The sequence below is a fragment of the Canis lupus genome, chromosome 18 (genome assembly GCF_048164855.1).
Source record: "Canis lupus baileyi chromosome 18, mCanLup2.hap1, whole genome shotgun sequence".
Lineage (NCBI taxonomy): Eukaryota > Metazoa > Chordata > Mammalia > Carnivora > Canidae > Canis > Canis lupus.
Window position 1 is genome coordinate 7,282,623 of NC_132855.1, and position 21,923 is coordinate 7,304,545.

The following is a 21,923-nucleotide window of genomic DNA, read 5'->3' on the forward strand; positions in this document are numbered from 1 at the left end:
TCTTGACAACGTATTTTCCCTTGACATAAATGTTATAAATCACATATTCATAATTTATGAAATTAAAATACAGTTAAACTTTGAACAACATGGGGGCTAGGGGCACCAACCACCCCTGCCCTGCAGTCAAAAATCAATGTATAATTTTTTTTTAAGATTTTATTTATTTGGAAAAAAATAAAATAAAATAAAATAAAAAAAAACAACAACAAAAAAGATTTTATTTATTTGGGAGATAGAAATAGCACGTGCACAAGCGAGGGAAGGGGCATGAAGGAGAGGGAGAAGCAGATTCCCTGCTGAGCAGGAAGCCTGATGCAGGGCTTCCTCCCAGGACCCTGAGAAGGCAGACAGTTAACTGACTGAGCCCTCAATGTATAACTTACAATCTCCCACAAAACATAACTACCATAGCTGACTGTTGACCAAAGCTGTAAAGAAAATACAATCAATCAACTCATATTTTGCAGGTAATATGTATTATATACTGTATTCTTACATAAGGTTAGCTAGATTTTGAATTTTTTTTTAATTTTTTTTTTTTTAATTTATGATAGTCACACAGAGAGAGAGAGAGAGGCAGAGACACAGGCAGAGGGAGAAGCAGGCTCCATGCACCGGGAGCCCGACGTGGGATTCGATCCCGGGTCTCCAGGATCGCGCCCTGGGCCAAAGGCAGGCGCCAAACCGCTGCGCCACCCAGGGATCCCAGGTTAGCTAGATTTTGAAAAAAAGTTAAGAAAATCATAAGGAAGAGAAAATACGTTTACAGTACCTTACTGTATTTATTGAAAAAAATATGAGTAGAATCGCACCCACACGGTACAAATCCATGTTGTTCACAGGTCAAGTGTATTTATTTTATTTTAAAATCACATATATGAATCCGGTTGGCATGCCTTTATTCTAACTAGTGTTCTTTTTATAGTGCATAGCTGAATTCAAACTAGAATTAATAAGGATGGTTTTATTGTGATTCTTTAGATTCCTAAACCATTAGGTTTCTGTGGACATTTCAGAACCAAATATTTTCTTGGCTAAAAAAAGGGTCAGTTGATGTTTCTTAATACCTGGTTAGCTATGGACAAAAAGAACTATTTTATCGTTAGTGTTTTAACTTCTAAAATGAAGCACATTTTGAACAGGGATGTGTTACGTTAGTATCTGTGGATAGTCTGACTACTATCATTAGTTATAGAAACATTTCTCAATCTGTTGGAACAAGGCAGGCACTGTGCCAGGTTCTGCAGACACCATGGTAAGCAATAAGATGTGCTCTGTGCCCTTGTGGAGCTCACCCAAATGGTGAAAGACAAATATTAACTGAAGTATCACTCAGAAAACATGCAATCACAACATACTTAAGTTCTCATTTGAATCTTTCCCTTGCATTCATGTAGGTATGATGTCTTGAGTAAGGTACTTAGGAAAGTACTTGAACCAGGAGTCTGAATCCAGATGCTCACTCAGGCTAAGTAGATATTCAACCCAGTGAAGAAGGAGGGTAGGAAATGTGGCAAACAGACGGATGCACACCCAATCTAAAGGGACATGATGCTACACGGAAATGTGGGTTTGGAATTCCCAGAGCTTCTTGTTTTCTAGAGCTGGATTTCTGAACATTAAAAAAAAAATTAAAAATTGTAGGGCCAAAGCAACACTTGTATGAAGATTTGGACTGCAAGCCATCAGTTTGCTATATATAACAAATAGTGAAGCTTAGGTTTAGAATGATCCAGTTTAATACTCTATTTTTGTATATTCTTATATATCTTAGTATCTTATATATCTTATTTGATTTGATTACGTATATATCTTACAGAATTTCTCATAAGCAAATTTAAGTACTGCTCCTGAGCACCACCTCTCTGTGGAATGTGTAAACTACCCAGTAAATGATTTTTGACAGTGACAATTATGAAGTGCTAATCTTCATAAATTCTGTTACATTTCATTTTCATATGAAAACATCCATTATTCTCTGCCTCTTTAAATTGTGATAAACTGTACTGTGTAAGCTAACTATACCACATGCTTTCTTCTACTTTTAAATTCTTTATTTTTGTGTGTGTATTTTATAATTATGTCATTTGGTAATATTTATGCTACAAAAACCCCTTTAATTGTCACTAACTCTTCTTTGAACTTCTTATGCATTTTTCTTACCATAAACGAGTAAGTTATTCATGGTCTAAATCTCATTTGATATTCTATGGTCTGCTTTGAAATTTTTTTAAGCTACAATCATCTTTGTCCGGCCATATGGTGTTTGGACACAATTGGGGATTGATCAGTAATTTGTTAACATGCCCTTTCTTAAGAGTTTCCTGTGAAAAATCCTATCTTTGCATATAGGTACTCTTTTTTTTGGAGAAGAGAGAGATTTTTAGTTAACGTTTTAATTTTTACAGAAGGCTGTCAACCTTAAAGTCTGCCTATATGATGTTTAAGGAAGGCAGAGGGTGCATAGTTAATCAAAAACTACATACGGGTGCCTGGTGGCTCAGTCGGTTAAGTATCTGCCTTCTGCTCAGGTCATGATCCCAGGTTCCTGGGATTGAGCCCCGCATTGGGCACTCTGCTAAGCAGGCTTGTTTCCCTCTCCTCCCTGCTCTGCGCTCTCTCTCTCTCTCTCAAATAAATAAAATCTTAAAAAAAAAAAAAAAAAACCTCAGAATAAACGTTCATTGAACTCCAGTACCCTTCATATTTGTGGGGCCTAACTCTCATCTAGAATCTTGTTGAGAGAAGCAATTCATTCATTCTTCCAGAAATCCTGAGATTGTTTCTTAGGAGTCTTCAGAAAACTGCATAAATGGGCCAAGTTATCTGGGTCTGCTGTAAAGTTAGTTTTACTGAGTTGTACTTTGGAATGCTGTCTAGATTCCATCAGGACATATGCAAATAAACAGGCTTAGGTAAGCACGTTCATATCCACTCTAGCCATGACATGGTGGTCAGTGTTTACCATATTACTCAGGAAAAGCCGGTCATAGACAGATGATATAGGAAATATGGCATAACCAAATCTGCAGCCCAAATCTAATGGTCATTGCAGCACTCTGTTATATTTTATTGACCTTCATCTTCTACTTTCTTTTTTTTAAAGATTTATTTATTGATTGATTAATTGATTAGAGAGAGAGAGAGAGAGAGAGAGAGAGAGGCAGAGACACAGGAGGAAGGAGAAGCAGGCTCCATGCCGGGAGCCCGACGTGGGACTCGATCCCGGGACTCCAGGACTGCCACCTGGGCCAAAGGCAGGCGCTAAACTGCTGAGCCACCCAGGGATCCCCCTACTTTCATTTCTAGTATACAAGATTACACCATTTTATTTTATATATCTTTATACATCCCTTTTTTTTTTTTTTTACTAATGCATCCCTATAAGCTGTGTGGCAAAATTTGGCCTTAGTGACTACAAGCCAATGAAGTTATTATAAAATCACTGACAATTTCCATCTATTTTTCTTTGATGAATCTAGTACTTTATAACATTTCCAATATATGTTTTCTTACTACTTTTTCTCTAGGCTATGCATTCCCTAAATCTAAACATCAGCTTGTTAAGAGTCTTGGAAAGAAAAAATAACAAGCTACTGCCTATGGATAAAATCCAAGAGACATCATGATGATCTCCTTTCTATCTCTCTAAAAGTATGCTGTTTCTGTTTTGTTTTGTTTTTTACCAAATTTGTGGAGCCACAATATTATAAATTCTGAAATGTGACTATCAGAACTACAGCTTGTAATAAGAAGTCCAATTTTTTTTTTTTTAACAGCAAGAAAGATGTAACGAGGAAATTCCACAATTGTGGCAAGGAAATGGGGTCATTGAATTTAAACTCCTAGAAATTTCAGTAACCCTACTTCCCAAGAAGGCCTCTGGCTTTAAAATGCAAAATTCTTAGGGAAAAAACAACAATAAGAAAGACAGCTTCCTCACTAGACTAAATAGTAAATTGTCAGATGACACAAACTGCCATTTTTACAGAAACATTAACAGGACTGTGATGTGTAGTCACAGTGGTGAGGCTCATTTTATAATTCACCACTGGGTAATGGAGGCCCAGCTGCCAAATCTGGTGAGAGTATGAGAAGGACACCTGCTTTAAAACTGAAAGGAAACTCTTTAAGGAAGTTGAGGTGAAATAAATATGACCTAGGAGATTTGAAAAACCAGTTGGCCAACGTAAACCTCTTGTCAAGCCTTGTTTTAACTCACTTTGTATATCAATGGCATTAATCTTGCACCTTTCCCTGTCAAGTTATATATTAAAATATAAGCATTTAATATTGAGAACTCCATGATTGAAAACTTAAGGTGAAATTTAAAAATACAGTTGAAACAGAATATTGGAAGGAAGCAATTCTACTGTGACAGGTCTCTCTGACTTTCAAAATCTTTTACTGTTCTGATAGTGCTCTAATTCATTCTCTCCTTTTCCCCAAACCGCCCCATATCTATTTTTTTTCAACAGCACTATGCCAACAAATTTTCGATTAATTAGTTTACCTTGTCTGTCACCTAAGAAACCACACCAGGATATTCTTAAGAAATGCTGCATTTTATAATAATTTACAAGAACCTTTTCTTGCAATATTTTCATGAACTCTACAAAAGTTTATGACCTTTTTCTGTTTACCCACTGACAATGTTTTGGGTATCTAGAGTTTGTTAACTTTTCTTGAAAGCTTACATCTTAGCCAAAATTCTGTTGTTCAACACACAGTAAAAAATACACTTTTACTGGTTCAAATCTCCTTCATCCTATTAAAAAAAAAAAAAAAAAACTTAAACAAAAGATTAAATCTGATTTCAAACCATTTCCCAACAGCAATCATGTGTATCCCATTGGGAAAAGAAGGAAATTCTTAACAACTTAGAATTGACCCACAGTCGCTGCTTACAATGAAATGACATCAGCATTGGACTGCGTGGTATGTCAGGGTGGAAATGGAATATAATTTCCTCAAGAGAAGAGAATACTTTTTAACCAAATGTCCAATACTCTGGTGAAAAACTTGAAGATTAACATACCTTTTATATGAAACAACTCTATTTGCTCTAATATAGGTGTTTTCAAAGCCCATGTGGATAATATTTTTTATAGGATGAATAAACAAGAGATTGATTGAATAACCGAATGAATGAATAAACAGAACTAGGGAGGAACCTCTTATCTTAGAGGATATCTGGGGTTTAACATATTTATGTGTTCTTATCTATGTTTATATAGCATTTAACTTTTGAAGTTAAATTCATATAAAAATTAACTACCTGTGACAATAAATACTTCTGTTACAGAAGACTGGGAAAACTGTTTCTCTGAGTAATTTTTCTGATAAGGTTAAGTTGCTCACAATCTATTTTAATCATGTTAGATGTAAAATCAAAAAGCACATTTGGGAGAAGAGATAGGGGATATGATTATGTGTGATTAATATTTCCTTATTATACTTTCCTGCATTTTTCAAATATTTCAGCAGTAAGTATGTATTTTGTCATATGAAAACATGCTAAATAACTTAAAATGTTACTGAATAATTCCTATTATAATAGGAAGTTTCTCAGATAAACAAAATGCCCTGATACACATATACTCAGAAATAGCCTGAGGATCCTGAGCCCCAAACAGTCTGGAGATTATTCTGTTCTTCTTCCTCTTGCATCTATCAATTGATTGCTGCCCAGGATTAGCATTCTTTCCCAGGATTCTCCCCACTTATGAACCCTAAATCTAGGTCAGCGTGGCATTCTCAAAGCTAAACCAGCAGAAGTGAAAGAGAAGAAGGACCACAGGGTAGTTGCTACAGCCCTTCCTGGCCCCTGGCCACACTCCCTGGTTCCTTTCACAAAACTGCAGTGGTCCAGGGGGAGCTCTCAGCTCCTGAAGTAGCTGTAAGGACCTATGTGACCTTGGGTGGCCTGAATCTAGTCTTCCTCCCAATTCCAGGATGTCCTGCATTTGGTAAACAAATCCCATGGTTAGTATATTTTTGTGCTTTTTGCTCTTCATTATAAAGTAAGAAAAAAAAAAAAAAACCCTAAAGCTTAAAAAGCTTTACCTCCAGAAAGCAGGGGGGTAAGAGAGAAAGTTTTCTACCTCTTATAATTTTCCTCTTTGCTGTTTGTAGTAAAACCTTTAAGAAACCTTAAAGGACTGTTTGTTATGCCGTGTGTTATGTTCAGGGAAAGCAGCATAAAGGAGAAACCATAAGTAATTACTGTGCACTTGATTAGGGAGGTTAGAAAGCCTTATCTGAAGTAAGAAGACATTGGTTAAAAGAGAAAAAATTCAAAAGGCAACAAGCAATGGCTTGTAAGCACCGATCCTAAACGAGGAACTCTCTCATAGCTAGCAGAGCTAGAGCAGAGAGGCCTACGTTATCCCTTTTTTCTTCTAACGTTTGGGTAAATAGGTTCAATTCTGAGAGAATGAGCAGGAAGCCTAATTTGGACCGCAGGTCTGGCTGAGATCTCCAAACAAGATTTAGCATTAGAAGAGCTGTTATTTGGACCCTCTGACTCCTATGTCTACTCCTCAGTCTGTCTCGTGTTAGAGGTGGAGGCAGGAGTGATTCAAGCCTCATTAGTAGATAAGACAGACTTTTCTCTGCTGTTGAAGAGCTAAACCTTCAGTGGTGTGAAGAAAAGAGTTATCCAACTATTACCTGCACAAGCAGAACTTCAGTCATAATTCGGCTGAATACCACGAAGACTGTGCGTGCATCTAGTCAAGAGGACCTGACTGAGTCTGGGTAGTCAGGGAAAGCTTTCTGGAGGAAGAGAGGCCCACGCTGCACTCAGAAAGACGAGCTGTAAGGGCTACGGGGAGAGGGTCATTGTCTAGAGAGCACCCTAGACAAAGGAAGCGTTGGGCAAAAGGAGGATGGCACAACTAGTTGCTAGAGAAGTCCATCTGCTGGCTGTGAAAGAAAGTTGAGTAAATGTCAGTGAAGTAGGCAGGGGCTTTCTTCCTCAGGCCCAGGTCAGTGGGATGTCTTTAAATGATTTTAAGTCATAATCAGATTTTTGTTTTTTAAACTAATCAGTAGGCTGCATTGAGGAGAATGTTTCCAAGGGGCATAAAAAAGCTTCTAAAGAGATCATTGCGACAGCCAAGGGACCCCGTGGCTTTCTCAACCTTCGCTAGAACCCTGAAGCTCCAGGAGTCACCTGCCCACTGTCCAGTCAGAGGGAAAGGATATGTCTTTATTCTAACTATATTATGGAGATACGCCCTGGGTTTATGTGGCAGGGGACAGGACCATGTACCTCCAATAGAATTAATGCCACTAGTTTCTCTCATGCTATCAGCACGGACGCGTGCCCTCAAGTCACGATAGCTAGAATGAACTTTTGAAGGCTAGGTGGAGAAAGCAATCATTCCTTTCTCATTTTTCTTGGACCTATTTTCTATTTATCCCCCCAGATGGCCAAACTCATTCCACTTCTAAGAGGGAGATGCCACTCCTGGCAGCTCTTTATTTCTAACTCTGACCTTTTGTCCAAAGCCCAGACAAAGATTTTCAACATAGTCCTTATACCTATTGCTCACTGGATATTTTGAAAAGTGTCTCCAACTCCATATTTGTAATACTGCACTTGTTTTCCAGTCCACTTTGAATTTCATATCTATTAATGACTGGAAATCCCAAAGTAATGTCACCATCTATCACTCTTTTAAATATTAACTAAGTGTATCTTCTAAATATCTCAAATTTGTTTTTTTTCTCTTCTGTAATTATTATTATTATTATTATTATTATTATTATTATTTTATTATTATTATAGTTTAGCCAGTGCTAATGCTTATTTGGGGGCTTAAAATGTGTCTGGCACTGGTGTTAAGCACTTTATATTGTCCCTTAATCTGCATGATGATTCTATGCTCTTATTATCCCAATATTCAGAAGTAATTGAGAATTAGGAGAGGTTACATTATTCCCAAACTGATGGATATCAAACACAAGGCCCTTCACAATTTGAGCCTATGTTCCCTTTTCAAGGTCATTTCTCACAATGTATCCAGCTTCTATGAGTTGGGGATAATCAGTCTCATGACCATTTCCTAAATATGCCACAGTCTTCAGTGTCTCTGAAGTAAGTCATTTCTGACTCAATTTTCACGGTCAAACTTAAGTGTTAGCTCCTTTCTGAAATCTTGGGCTTTACTGCACCCCTGTTATCCATCTCCAAAGGTCTTTAGCCACATTTCTATCCGACCACTCACCTCCTGCTGCAATTATTTGTTTTTAAGTATGTCTTCCTCAGGAGAGCTTTAGTCTTCCAGGTGTGAAAAAATATCTGATGAACCCCCCACCCCTACATCTAGAGTCCAGAACCTAGAGCCTAGAAGGTGGTAGGAATTCTGTGACTTTAAACCAAAAGAACAGTGATGGCTAACGTTTATCCTAAGACACTGGGCTACATTCTCACACATACTGTGCATTAACCTTCACAACAGCCCTATGAAGCAGGTGCAGCTATCTATCACCCCCATTTCACACACAAAGCAGCTGTGTAACAGTCACAGAGATTATAAACTGTCCCTTAACATCTACCTTCCTTTTTCCTCTCATGGAAATAGAATCCTCAATTGTCCAGTGTCTTCTGGCCATCCAGAACAAGACTTCACTTTCAGGCCTCTGATTAGGTAGGCCTTGTGACAAAGACCTAAATCCTGGCTGTATTCATGACAAGGAAGACAATATCTACCTCACGGAGCTTTTCCTTGCCTTTTGGCTGGAAAGAGAATATGGTGATGAGTCATCTTGGACCACATAACGGAGGGCTACACCAGAAATGGCAGAGCAAGATGAAAAGGTAGTCTGGGCTCCTCAAGACCTCACAGAGCAGGTTCATTTTGATAGGTTATTTCCAAAAATGGCTCCAAGAATTCCTCCCATTCTACAAGTCCTTTTGCACTGACTCTGCCATCTCTCTCATCCAAAGGTATTTTTCCTCCCTTTATATCTGGGCTGTAACCTATGTTAGCCAATAGAATGCAACAGAAATGACATTGTGACTTTTGGGCTCGACCTTAAGAGGCCTTGCAGCCTCTGTTGGCACCTTCGTGGAAGCTGGTCCCCACATCAAGAAGCTTGGGCTGGACTACCAAATGAGAGACCACATGAAGAGAGTGAGGTCACATGCAGGAGAATCAAGTGGCTGCAGCTGCAGCCAGCACAAAGGCATGAGACATATCATTTAGCACATCTTGAATGCTCAAGAACCACTTGAGTCAGCTCAGCTGATATGATATGCAGCAGAGATGAGCCTTCTTCACTGAGCCTTGCTCAAATTCCAGACCCTTGAGTCAAGAGCTTTTTTTAAGCCCCTAAAGTTTTGTGGCAGTTTGTCATATAAGAATATAACTAAAACAGCCACTATACCAGGTGGACTTTTATGAAAAAGGAAACTAATATACTGTAATTAGCCCCTGTTATTTTGTGCCTCTGTGACATGAGTAGACCTTATATTCTGGCTATTCAGTAACTTAACCAAGTTCCTACAGTAAGGGCCTGAAAGAGGATTTGCAGCAAGGCAGATTAGCTACAGAGCCCAGGCTCTAAATCATAGATTTATACTCTCTGGGAGGAAAAGACCAAAAGAAGAGAAAGAAATACATTTATTTATGAAAAACAATGTATTTTCTTCCAAATAATCAATGACACAGCTTCTGTCATAAGGTTGGAATTACTTTGATATTTATTAATGATAATATATAAACTGACATTATAGGCTTCCTATTTGGCTGATAGGTAAGACCTATACTCTAGTTTCAATCTTCACCAGTATTTTTCTACAAAAATCATACCATCCTAGAAGTCTGCAGTGCCCACTAAGTATACAATATAACTTCTCTGCTTAATGTAATAAAAAATGTAACTTATAAACATCTTACCTGCTTTTCCACCTGCTTGGAATGTGCCCCCCCCAATTTCTCTGCAGTTCTTTTTTCACATTTTCATTCAACTAATCTCTATTCTGTGGAAACTCTCCTGAGCAACCCAATCCCTATGGATTCCATAGCACCTGCTACCAGTTCTATGCATCTGGGCAGAAGAGATATAGAAGAAGTTCAGAGTAATACAGGTCTATCTGAAGAAACAAGAAAAACCACAAGATATACAGATATCTTAGTATTCTTAGTGTTTTATGCATTATTTATCCCGAAGCTATTTATGGGCTACTCATTGTGTGATATATTGCCTCAGATGCTACTGAGAATTATAAGTAAGGATAAGGTAAAATCACTTCAAACAAGAAGTTACAGTGTGGTAGCGGAGATAAACCATGGTACACAAATAATTACAAGTCAAAATAGTAAATAATGAGTCCCAAAAGAGAAGGCCACTGGAATCTCTTAACTCTACTTGACAAAGTACCATGTATATCTTTTCCCTTCTTATTAAAATATAAGCCTCTTCAAAGAACAAACTTTATCATATGATCTTTGTACTTCACAGCCTCTGGTTGACCATTTTTCTCATTGTAAACATCCAATAAACATTAAGGTATTGTCCTGATTCATTTAAGGAACACAAATAAGCACTTAGGAAATGCTAAGTGGGGACATCTGGGTGGCTCAGTGGTTGAGCATCTGCGTTTGGCACAGGGCGTGATCCCAGGTCCGGATATCAAGTCCTGTATTGGGGTCTCCTTGAGGAGTCTGCTTCTCGCTCTGCCTATGTCTCTGCCTCTCCCTCTGTGTCTCTTATGAATAATAATTTTAAAAATAGTGATTGCCTTAAATCCCACATTATTTTGAACTTCTCTCTCTGAGGGAGAATTAATGAAGTTTTACTTTATTGTGCCTTAAAGCATAATATAACAAATTAATAATATAACAATTTTCAGGAGAATGTCTTAATATTTTTATTAGAAATTTCTGTGACTTTGAAGCTTGAATAGCTGATCACCTTAAATTTATGAACTGCTTGCTCTTAAAATGTTATTTTAACAGTATTTTTTAACATCAAAATTTTCCTGGTAAACAAAAGGGCTATATACTATGTATAATTTTATTTTCTGGACTAATTGTTCTGTTGAGGATTGTGAAATGTTAAATGAAAATAGTGCAATATTACTAATTTAATTGTTGTCTAAACCTAAAATTGTGTATAAGGAAATGTAGATAACATGAAAAAACTGAGGAAAATGGGAAGATGAGTGAATGAGGAGATAACACAGCCTCTTTGAGGCACTGGAGGGGAAGAAATCATGCTTCTACAGTTCTAAGCTTGAACTCTGAGTTGGGCCACTTATATTCCATGCTTTTTTGGGTAAGCCATTTGAACTTTTCTTAACTTCAGTTTTCTCAAATGTAATGGATATAAGAATAATTATCTTATATGGATATTGTAAAACATAAATGAACAAGGTATAAAAACTACCTAGCCCAGTGCCTCACATATGGTAGGCATGCAAGCAAAAGCAACAGTTGGGTACTCTGACAAGTTTAATATATCAATGGTCCACTTTTTTCTTCTGTAATAAAAGGGGATTGACTTTGACTGGAGCATGCCAGCATATTGAATTCAACAACTTATACATTTCTAGGAGGAGGAGGAGGTGGAAAAACAGGAGGAGGAGGAAAAGCACAAAGAAAGAAAGAAGAAAAAGAAAAGACAGGACAAGACAAAACTAGGAAGAGTACTAGGATGCCAACTATTATTTTTCCAAGAAAGAGAGATGATGATCAAAAGAACATTCCCTTTGAAATTTTTGTTTTTATCACAAGCCACTTAATCATGGTGGCGTTTATCTACAGATTGTATTTGAGAGCCACTGGATTAAATACTGTTCTGTAGCTCTGTTTTTCTGTAACATTGAATATTGTTTGATTCTGATTCCATGCCAGCATGATACTCAGATGTACACAGATTACATGGATAAAACCTTGAATGCCAATTAAAAAATAAATTCACTTGTAACTGATATATAAAAGAAAGAGTAAAAAAAAAAAAAAGATTTACAAGATCCACATAATTAACTTAATCATGCTAAGATTATGGATGTCTACTCTTTTCCTTCACAATTTATGACAATTATTTGCTTTCTCCTACCCCCAGTTTTATTGAGAAATATATCACTTTAAAAGTTTAAGAAATACAACATAATGGTTTGATTTATATATTTTGCAAAAATGATTAGCACAATAGGTTCAGCTAATATCCATTGTCTCATAAAATAAAAATAAAAAATCCAAGAATTTTCTACCCTGCAAAGTTATCACTCAGAATTGAAGGAGAAATTAAGAGTTTTCCAGATATGCAAAACTACAGGGTTAATCACCACTAAACTGGCCTTATAAGAGAGTTAAAGGGACTTATTTAAATTGAAAATAATGGTACTAATTAATATCAAGAAAATCTATGAACATAAAAATTTTACTGGAAAAGGTAAATATATAGCAAAGACATTGGATCAATTACTTATAAAGGAGCTATGAAGGCTGAACAATAAAAGTTGTAAAGTTAACTAAAACTAAAATGGTTAGTTAAGAGCTGCATAAAATAAAAAGATGCAAAATGTGACATCAAAAATATGAAAGTGAGGGGATCCCTGGGTGGCTCAACAGATTAACACCTACCTTTGGCCCAAGCATAATCCTGGAGTCCCAGGATTGAGTCCCACATCAGGCTCCCTGTGTGGAGCCTGCTTCTCCCTCTGCCTGTGTCTCTGCCTCTCTCTCTCTCTCTCTCTCTCTCTCTCTCATAAACAAATAAAATCTTAAAAAAAAAAAATATATATATATATATATATATATATATGAGGAAGAGAGTGTTAAAATGTAATTTTTGTTCAAATTTAAGTTCCTATCAACTAAAACTAACCATTATATACATAGGAAGTTATATATGAATCTTACAGTAAACATTAAGCAAAAACTTATAGTAAGTGCAAAAGAAAATGAGAAAGATATGTAAATATAATGCTGAAGAAAGCTATCACACCATAAGGGAAGAAGAAGAAATTAACAGAGAAAATGTTCAGAAACAGCCAGAAAATAACAAAATGTCAATGAGTACATACCTACCAATAATTACTTTAAATATAACTGTGCTAAATTCTCTAATTAAAAGACACAGGGTGGCTAAAAAAAAAAATCCATCTTTAGGTTATATACAAAGGATTCACTGCAGACATAAGGACAAAAACTGTAAGTAAAGAAATGGAGAAAAATATTCCATGCAAATGAAAATGCAAAGAAAGCTGGCATAGCTATACTAATATTAGCAAATGACTTAATAAAAAGGCTATAATAAAAGACATAATGATAAAGGGGTCAATCCAACAAGAAGACATAATATTTACAAATATCTATGCACCCAACATAGATGCACCAAAATATATAAAGCAAATATTAATGGACATAAAGGGAGAAACTGATAGAAATATAATAATAGTAGAGGACTTCATCACCCTACTTACAACATTGGATAATCATCCATACAGAAAACAAGGTAATATTAGCTTTACGTAATTCATTAAACCAGATGGACTTATTAGATATATATAGAACATCCATCCAAAAGTGGAAGCATTCCGAGTCTTCTTAAACACACATGGAACATCTTCTAAAACAGATCACCTATTAGGCCACAAAACAAGTCTTGCTTCAATTCAAGAAGATCAGAATCACATCAAGCATCTTTTCTGACCGTATGGTATGAAATTAGAAGTCAATTACAAGGAAAAAAAACTGGAGAACACACAAAAGTGTGGAAATTAAACAACATGATACTGAACAACCAATGGATCACTGAAGAAATTAAGGGGGGGAAAAAGCTAGCAACAAATGAGTACAGAAATACAACATACTGAAATCTATGGAATACATCAAAAGCAGGTCGAAGAAGGAAGTGAAGAGCAATATAGGTATACCACAAGAAAGAAGAAAAATCACAATCTAACTTATAACACAAAGGAACTAAAAAAGAAGAAAAAATAAAGCCCAAAGTTAGCTGAAGGAAGGAAATAACAAAAATCAGAAAGGAAAAAAATGAAATAAAGACTAAGCAAACAACAGAAAAGATCAATGAAACTAAGAGTTGGTTCTTTGAACAGGTAAAAAAAAAATTGACAAGCCTTTAGAGTTAGACTAAACGAGAAAAAGAGTGAGGGCTTGGGTGACTGGGTGGCTGAGTCATCTAAGTATCTGCCTTCAGTTCAGGTCATGATCCCAGTGTCCTGAGATTGAGTCCCACATTGGGCTCCCTGCTCACTGAAGAGCCTGCTTCTCCTTGCTCCTATGCCCCACCTCCCACTCATGCTCACTCTCTTTCTCTATCTCCTGCTCTATCTCAAATAAGTAAGTAAAATCTTTAAAGAGAGAGAGGGCTCAAATAAATAAAAAATAGAAATGAAAGAGAAGTTACAAATGATACCACAGAAATACAAAAAATCATAAGAAACTACTACAAATAATTATATAACAACACTTTGGGCAAATTAGAAGAAATGAATAAATTCCTACAAATACACAGTCTTCCAAGTCTGAATCATGAAGAAAATCCGAATAGATCAATTTCCAGTAAAAAGATTGAATCAGTAATTCTAAACAAAATTCTAAAACTAGACAGTTTCATTGGTGAATTCTACCAAATGTTCAAAGAAGACTTCATATCTATCCTTCTAAAATATTCAAAAAGTTAAAGAGGAAGGATTATTCCAAACTCATTTTATCTGACCAGCATTACCCTGATCCTGATACCAAAACTAGATAAGAATATCACAAAAACAGAGAGAGGGAGAGAGAGAAAGAGAAGAAAATTATAGGCCAATATCCTTAATGAACACAGATGCAAAAATTATCAAATATACTAGCAAATTGAATTTAATAATACAATACAGAAAAGAATCATATACCATGATCAAATGGGATTTATTGCAAGGATGCAGGACAGTTTAATATCCACAAGTCAATCAACATGATACACCACAAAAACAAAATAAAGGATAAAAATCATAATAGCATCTCAACAGAAGCAGAAAAAACAAAAGTCAAAACCAATTTATGATAAAAAATTCTCAATAAGGTGGGTACAGAGAGAACCTAACCTCAACATAATAAAGGCCATATATGACAAACCCACATCTAACATCCCACTCAATGGTGGAAATGGAAAGTTTTTCTTCTAAAATTAGGAACAAGACAATAATACCTACTATCATCACTTTTATTTAACATAGTCTTGGAAGTCATAGCCACAGCATTAAGGCAAGAAAAAGAAATAAAAAGCATCCAAGTTGAAAAGGAAGAAGTAAATATATCACTATTTGCAGATGACATACTATGTATAAAAAAACCTTACTTGAAACCAATATTGCACTATTGGCACTATTGACTGCCTACTATTAAAAAAAAATTTTTTTTTGAAGGAAAAAAAGAAACCTTTAAAGTCTCCACCAAAAAAAACATATTAGAATAAACACATTCAATAAAATGACAAGAAACAAAATCAATATGCAAAATATGTGAAATTTCTATACACTAATAACAAACTATCAGGAGAAATTAAGAAAACAATGCCATTTACTATTGCATCAAAAAGAATAAAATACTGAGGAATAAACTTAGCCAAGAAGGTTTAAGACCTGTACTCTGAAAACTATTAGGCCCTGATGGAAGAAACTGAAGACACGAATAAATGGAGAGATATCCTGTGCTCATGATTTGTAAAAATTTATATCAAAACCAAAATAATCTACAAATTCAATACAATTCCTACCAGAATTCCAAAGACCTTATTCACAGAACTAGAACAAAGAATTCTGAAATGTGTAGGGAACTACTAAAGATCCTGAAAAGACAAAGCAGTCTTGAAAAGAACAAAGCCAAAAGTATCACACTGTGATTTCAAACTATACCACAAAGCTATAAGTACTCAAAACAGTATGGTATTAAAATAATAGACATGTAAATCAGTGGAAAAGAACTGAGGGCCCAGGAATAAACCCACATGTATAGAGACAATTAATTTATGATAACAGAAGCAAGAATACACAACAGTTGTTTTAATAAATGGTGCTGGGAAAATTGGACAGCTACATGCAAAAAAATGAAACTAGACCACTGTCCTAGATTGTGCATAAAAATTAACTCAAAATAGATTAAACACTTGAATGGATGACCCTAGACCATAAAATTTCTAGAAAAAACATCAATCTTAGTGATATGTAGTGAGTCTGACTCCAAAGGCAAGAGAAACAGTAACAAAAATTAACAAATGGGACTCTCTCAAACTAAAAAGCTTCTGCACAGTGAAGTAAACTATCATCAGAATAAAAGGCAATCTACTGACTGGGAAAAGATATTTACAAATCATATATTCAATAAAAGGTTAATAGCCAAAATATATAAAGAACTTATACAACTGAAGAATTAAAAAAATCTTTTAAATGGGCAGAGAGTCTGAACAGACATTTTTTCCAAAGAAGAGGTAGACATGGCCAATAGGCAGTGAAAAGATATTCATTGCTAATTATTAGGGAAATGCAAATCAAAACTACAATGGAATATCACTTTGTACCTGTTATAATGGCTATTATCATTCTAATAATAAAAAAAAAAGCAAGAAATAACAAATGTTGGAGAGGATGTGGAGAGAATGTATACATACACGATTGGTGGGCAAGCAAATTGGTGCATCCACTATGGAAAACAGTATGAAGAGTCCTGAAAAAATTAAGAATAGACTTACCATATGATCTAGTTATTCCATTTCTGGGTATTTAAGCAAAGAATATGAAAACACTAATTCAAAAAGATACATGCACCCTTATGGTCATTGAAGCATTATTTACAATAGCTAAGATATGGAAACAACTTAAGCATCCATTGATGGGTGAATAGATAAAGAGAATATATTATATACAATGGACTGCTACTCAGCCATAAAGAACAAAATCTTTCCATTTATGACAACATCGATGAACCTTGAGAATATTATGCTACGTGAAATAAGACAGCGGAAGACAACATATGATTTCACTTGTATGCAGAATCTAAAACAAACAAAAGAGTATCAAAAACTCACAGATACAGAGAGCAGGTTGATGATTATCAGAGAAGAAAGGGGTCGGAGAGTGGGTGAAATGAGTGGAGGTAATCAATAGCACGGTATTGAATGGTAACTAGTCTTCTGATGGTAATCACTTTGTAGTGTATACAGATGTCAAATTATAATGTTATATATCTGAAATTTATAGAATGGTGTATACCAATTTTACCTCAATGAAAATAAACACATTTAAAAAAAGGAAAACAATGTTTCCTTGTGATGAGAACTCTTAGAATTTACTTTCATTATTTGCTTTTTGAGAGCAAATCAACCTTATTTTATTTATACATGGAAAAAAAGCTAGTAAGAGTAATGATGGACTTTGGAATTGGATGGAATTGGCTAATTCTAGTCACTAATTTTGTGAGAAGTTGCCCCAGAACTTCTCAGAGCATCTATATTCTTTTTATTTTTTTAATTTCTTTTGGTAATCTCTACACCTATGAGGCTTGAACTCAAGACCCTGAGATTAAGAGTCACATGCTCTTCTGAATGAACCAACCAGTCTGTATCTGAATTCTTTGGGGGAAACTGACCACAAATATCTCAAGGGCCACTGTGTAAATGAAATATACCTGCATAGAGTATATTGGTAATATTTAAAGTATTTAAAAAGGGCATCTGGGTGGCTCACTTGATTAAGTGTCTCTTGATTACAGTTCAGGTCATGAGCTCAGGGTCTTGAGATAAGGCCCTGCATTGGGTGCCACACTTGAGAGTTTGCTCAAGATTCTCTCCCCCTGCCCTTCCCCCTGCTTGCTCGCTCTCTCTAAAAATAACTAAGTAAACTTTAAAAAATATATTTAAAATAGTATTTAAAACTGCATGGCTTTCCCCACTTTTTCTCTTCCCAGTTTGTCCAGTGATGTTCTCTTTACACTTGTGGCACCAGTTTAATTATTAATAGCACCATTTTTCAAATACATAAGGGTACATATAAGTTTGGATGAAAATTTATGTAGTCATCTCATTATGTATTCTTTTGGCACTTCCCTTCATCCTTTGGCCACAGCTTTTCAAGAAGTTGTGTAAAAAAATATAAGGGTTTAGTGAGTACATCACATTTGTGAGAGTAGAGAACAGGACAGTATAGCTACGTTGCCTGGGGAACATATCCTTCCTCTACTATTTATATCCTTCATCTACTGTTTACTAGTTGTATTACCATGGTCAAGCTGTGGAATCTTTTTGACTGTTTGTCTTTTATCCCTCATCTAAATTGGTGACATGAAGATGAAAGGAGATAATGAAGCACTTAGTAGAATATATGATATACAGTAAATCTCACTATGTAATTGTTATTCTTATTTTAAAACAAGTATTTGATACACTCATGGGAAAAGTGTGCCTTCACACATTTCTGGTGGACATTTGTATGCATATAAAAATACTAAAATTGGGGGATCCCTGGGTGGCTCAGCGGGGTTTGGCGCCTGCCTTTGGCCCAGGGCATGATCCTGGAGTCTCGGGATTGAGTCCTGCATTGGGCTCCCGGCATGGAGTCTGCTTCTCCCTCTGCCTATGTCTCTACCTCTCTCTCTCTCTCTCTCTCTCTCTCTCTCGGTCTCATAAATAAACAAATAAATAAATCTTTAAAAAAACCCAAAAATTAATGAATAACTTTGATTCCCCCCCCCAAAAAAAAAAACTCTTCAAGAATTTTATGAAGGAAATAATCATAGACACAGTCAATTCTTTACACAGGAACGTTATCTCAGTGTGGTTTTCTTTTCCAACATTGTTTTATAGCTTTGTTTACATACCTCTGTTTATTCCTATCAAACTACATATCAAGGCTACAGTTTTCTGAGTTTCAACATATGTCTATATAGACAGTTCCCAACTTATGATGGTTCGACTTAATGATTTTCAACTTTATGATAGGGCAAAAGTGATATGCATTCAGTAGAAACTATACTTCAAATTTTGTATTTTGATCTTTTCCCAGGCTGTGATATGCAGTTCGATAATTATTTTCTCGTGATGACAGGTAGCAGCAGTGAGCCACAGCCACAGGATCGCAAGGGTAAACAATACACTCAAAACAGTTCTGTACCCATAAATCATTCTGTTTCTCACTTTCGGTACAGTAGTCAATAAATTACATGAGATATTCAACACTATTATATAATAGGTTTTTTGTTAGATAATTTTGCCCAACTGTAGGCTAAAGTAAGTGTTCTGAGCATGCTGAAGGTAAGCTAGGCTAAGGAATAATGCTCAGTAGCTTAGGTGTAATAAATGCATTTTAACCTAGAATATTTTCAATTTACGATGGGCTTGTTGGGATGTAACCCCAACATAATTCAAGGAAGGTATGAACTTCTGAAACTAATGACACAATCAAGCTAATGAATATCCATCACCCCTGAAGGTTTCCACTTGTCCCTCGTTCATTCCTTTCTTTTCTCCCCTTTTTGTCTTCAGACAAGCCTCCATGCAGTAATAGTAAAAGAATGGAACATCTAAAAGTCAATACGGAGTACTATATAAGCAAATTTGCATTTGTATTGGGTGGTGATACATCATGGTGGTTCAAGGTATGCACGTGGGAGTCAGGCCCTTCATGTCAAATCTTTCCTCTGTTAGTACCTGTTTCACCTTCGTAAGTATCCATCTTTCTGAATCTCAATATTCTATATTGCTAAAACAGAAATAATGCCTACCTCAGAAAATAAATAAAGTATTTGTTTAGGACTTAATAGAGAATTCATTTTGGCATCCATTTAGGATACAATATATGATAGTAACTGTTGGGTACCAAGAAGAAAATGAGGTATAGAATATTTAAAGAGTTTGGAAAAATGTTCGAAATTAGATGACAAAAGCTAGTTAATCAATTATTTAGAGAACCACAATATTTTAATTTTTAAAAACTATAAATACATAGATTCAAAGAATACTCTTTTTAACAATACGTGAACAGTAGATATTACCAATGATTTCTATTTTCTTTTTTTTTTTCAGTATTTGTTTCACAATAAATATATTCTCACTTTGGTAATTAGATAAAAACACTGGCATTTTATATTTTAAAAACTGAGGGGGACTGGGTGGCTCAGTCAGTGAAGCATCTGCCTTTGGCTCAGGTCATGATCCCAGGGTCCTGGGATGGATCCTGGGTCTGGCTTCCTGCTCTGTTTCTTCCTCTCCCTCTGCCCCTTCCCTGTTCCTGCTCTCTCTCTCAAATAAATATTTTTAAAAGAGTGTGGATTTTATTCATTCATTTGGTACTCACATGTTAATTTAGTACTTACTACATACTAGACCTGGGGCACTGGGGTTAGAAATGACAAAATATTTACTCTCCGAAGAAAAAAGCCACTTACACTATGGTAACTTTTACTTATGAGAAATTATGTGGCAGGTTGTGGGTTGTAACAAATAGAACTCTAGAAGCAAGGTTTATTTTTCCACTTCTAAAAACATATATCCTTTGCATCAAGTATAATTTATCTGCATATGTTTCTTTTACTTCTTAAAATAATTTAATTTATTTTTATTCTACATTTATGGTAGTAAATGTTACAATAACATCCCTGTCTATATCATCTACCTTAAATTAGAAGTACTAAGTGGATAAGAAGTATCTCTAACACTCTTTTGTTTCGTATCATAAACAGCTGGTAATCTAATGACACTTCCTGAGAACAATTCCAGAATAGAGAATCTCAAGCTTGTATTTTAGGTTGGCTATATAATAACCTAGGATTCTTCTGAAGTAATGTAAGACAGTCAATTCTTTTTTTTTTTTAATTTTTATTTATTTATGATAGTCACAGAGAGAGAGAGAGAGGCTCAGAGACACAGGCAGAGGGAGAAGCAGGCTCCATGCACCGGGAGCCCGATGTGGGATTCGATCCCGGGTCTCCAGGATCGCGCCCTGGGCCAAAGGCAGGCGCCAAACCGCTGCGCCACCCAGGGATCTCAGACAGTCAATTCTTACACTTAATTATTTCACTAAAATAAAAAACCATTTCTAAATATGCAAATTCTTTGGTTTAAAAATCCATTCTATTTAAGATAAAAATTACTCTTGGCCATAGGTATTAACAAATATGTACATTGATTAGACATAAAAGCAATGAAAATGAAATTAATGTGAAGGAACCTGAAACATTTAAAGGGACCACATATTTAGAGTATCATTATTAACAAAACAAGTATCTTTCCTTTTATAAAAAAAAAAATCTAGGGGATCCCTGGGTGGCTCAGTGGTTTGGCGCCTGCCTTTGGCCCAGGGCACGATCCTGGAGTCCCAGGATTGAGTCCCGCTTCGGGCTCCCTGCATAGAGCCTGCTTCTCCCTCCTCCTGTCTCTGTCTCTGTCTCTCTCTCTCTCTCTCTCTCTCTCCTAAATAAATAAATAAATATTTTTAAAAAATCTAATATAAATCCAAGCTTGTTATTAACTAGTTCAAACACAAGGGAACTCAAGGGAACACAAGAGTTACTGTATATGAGCCTCTTATGCTCCCATCTTGTTTTCCCAATGATCCAGTTAGAATGTCCAAGTTCTCTTGCTTTATATGTTATGGCACATTGCTAATGCCTGACAACAAGCAGCACTTTGCCAGGCTCAGACACCACGTTGATATGCTAATGATCCATAATGAGGCCACCAGACATCAATTACATAAATGAGACTAGGAACAGGGCCAACACAGGTACAGTCTACTAATTTGTTCATCTCTTTGGCCAAAAGCCAACTGCATGACAAGTGAATGCCCCTAAAGCCACTGGGGCACGACTCCTTTGCTTCAGAGAAGGATTGGACATTGCATACCTGTGTGATCCCTATCTGTCTAAGGATACTTTAATGAACCATACAAGTACACCTAATGAGAA

The 21,923-nt window shown here is 35.9% G+C and overlaps 1 protein-coding gene across 16 annotated transcripts in view; it reads right to left on the reverse strand.

Moving 5' to 3' along the window:
* FOXP2 (forkhead box P2) overlaps positions 1 to 21,923 on the reverse strand; it is a 554,812-nt gene that overhangs the window by 283,600 nt on the left and 249,289 nt on the right. For 3 of the 16 annotated variants that reach the window (XM_072783371.1, XM_072783372.1, XM_072783375.1), the window contains one exon: positions 16,636 to 16,691. The exons of the other annotated variants lie outside the window; for them this stretch is intronic. The gene's annotated coding sequence lies outside the window, so the exon portion shown is untranslated. The remainder of the gene's footprint in view (positions 1 to 16,635; positions 16,692 to 21,923) is intronic. 16 annotated transcript variants of the gene reach the window in all.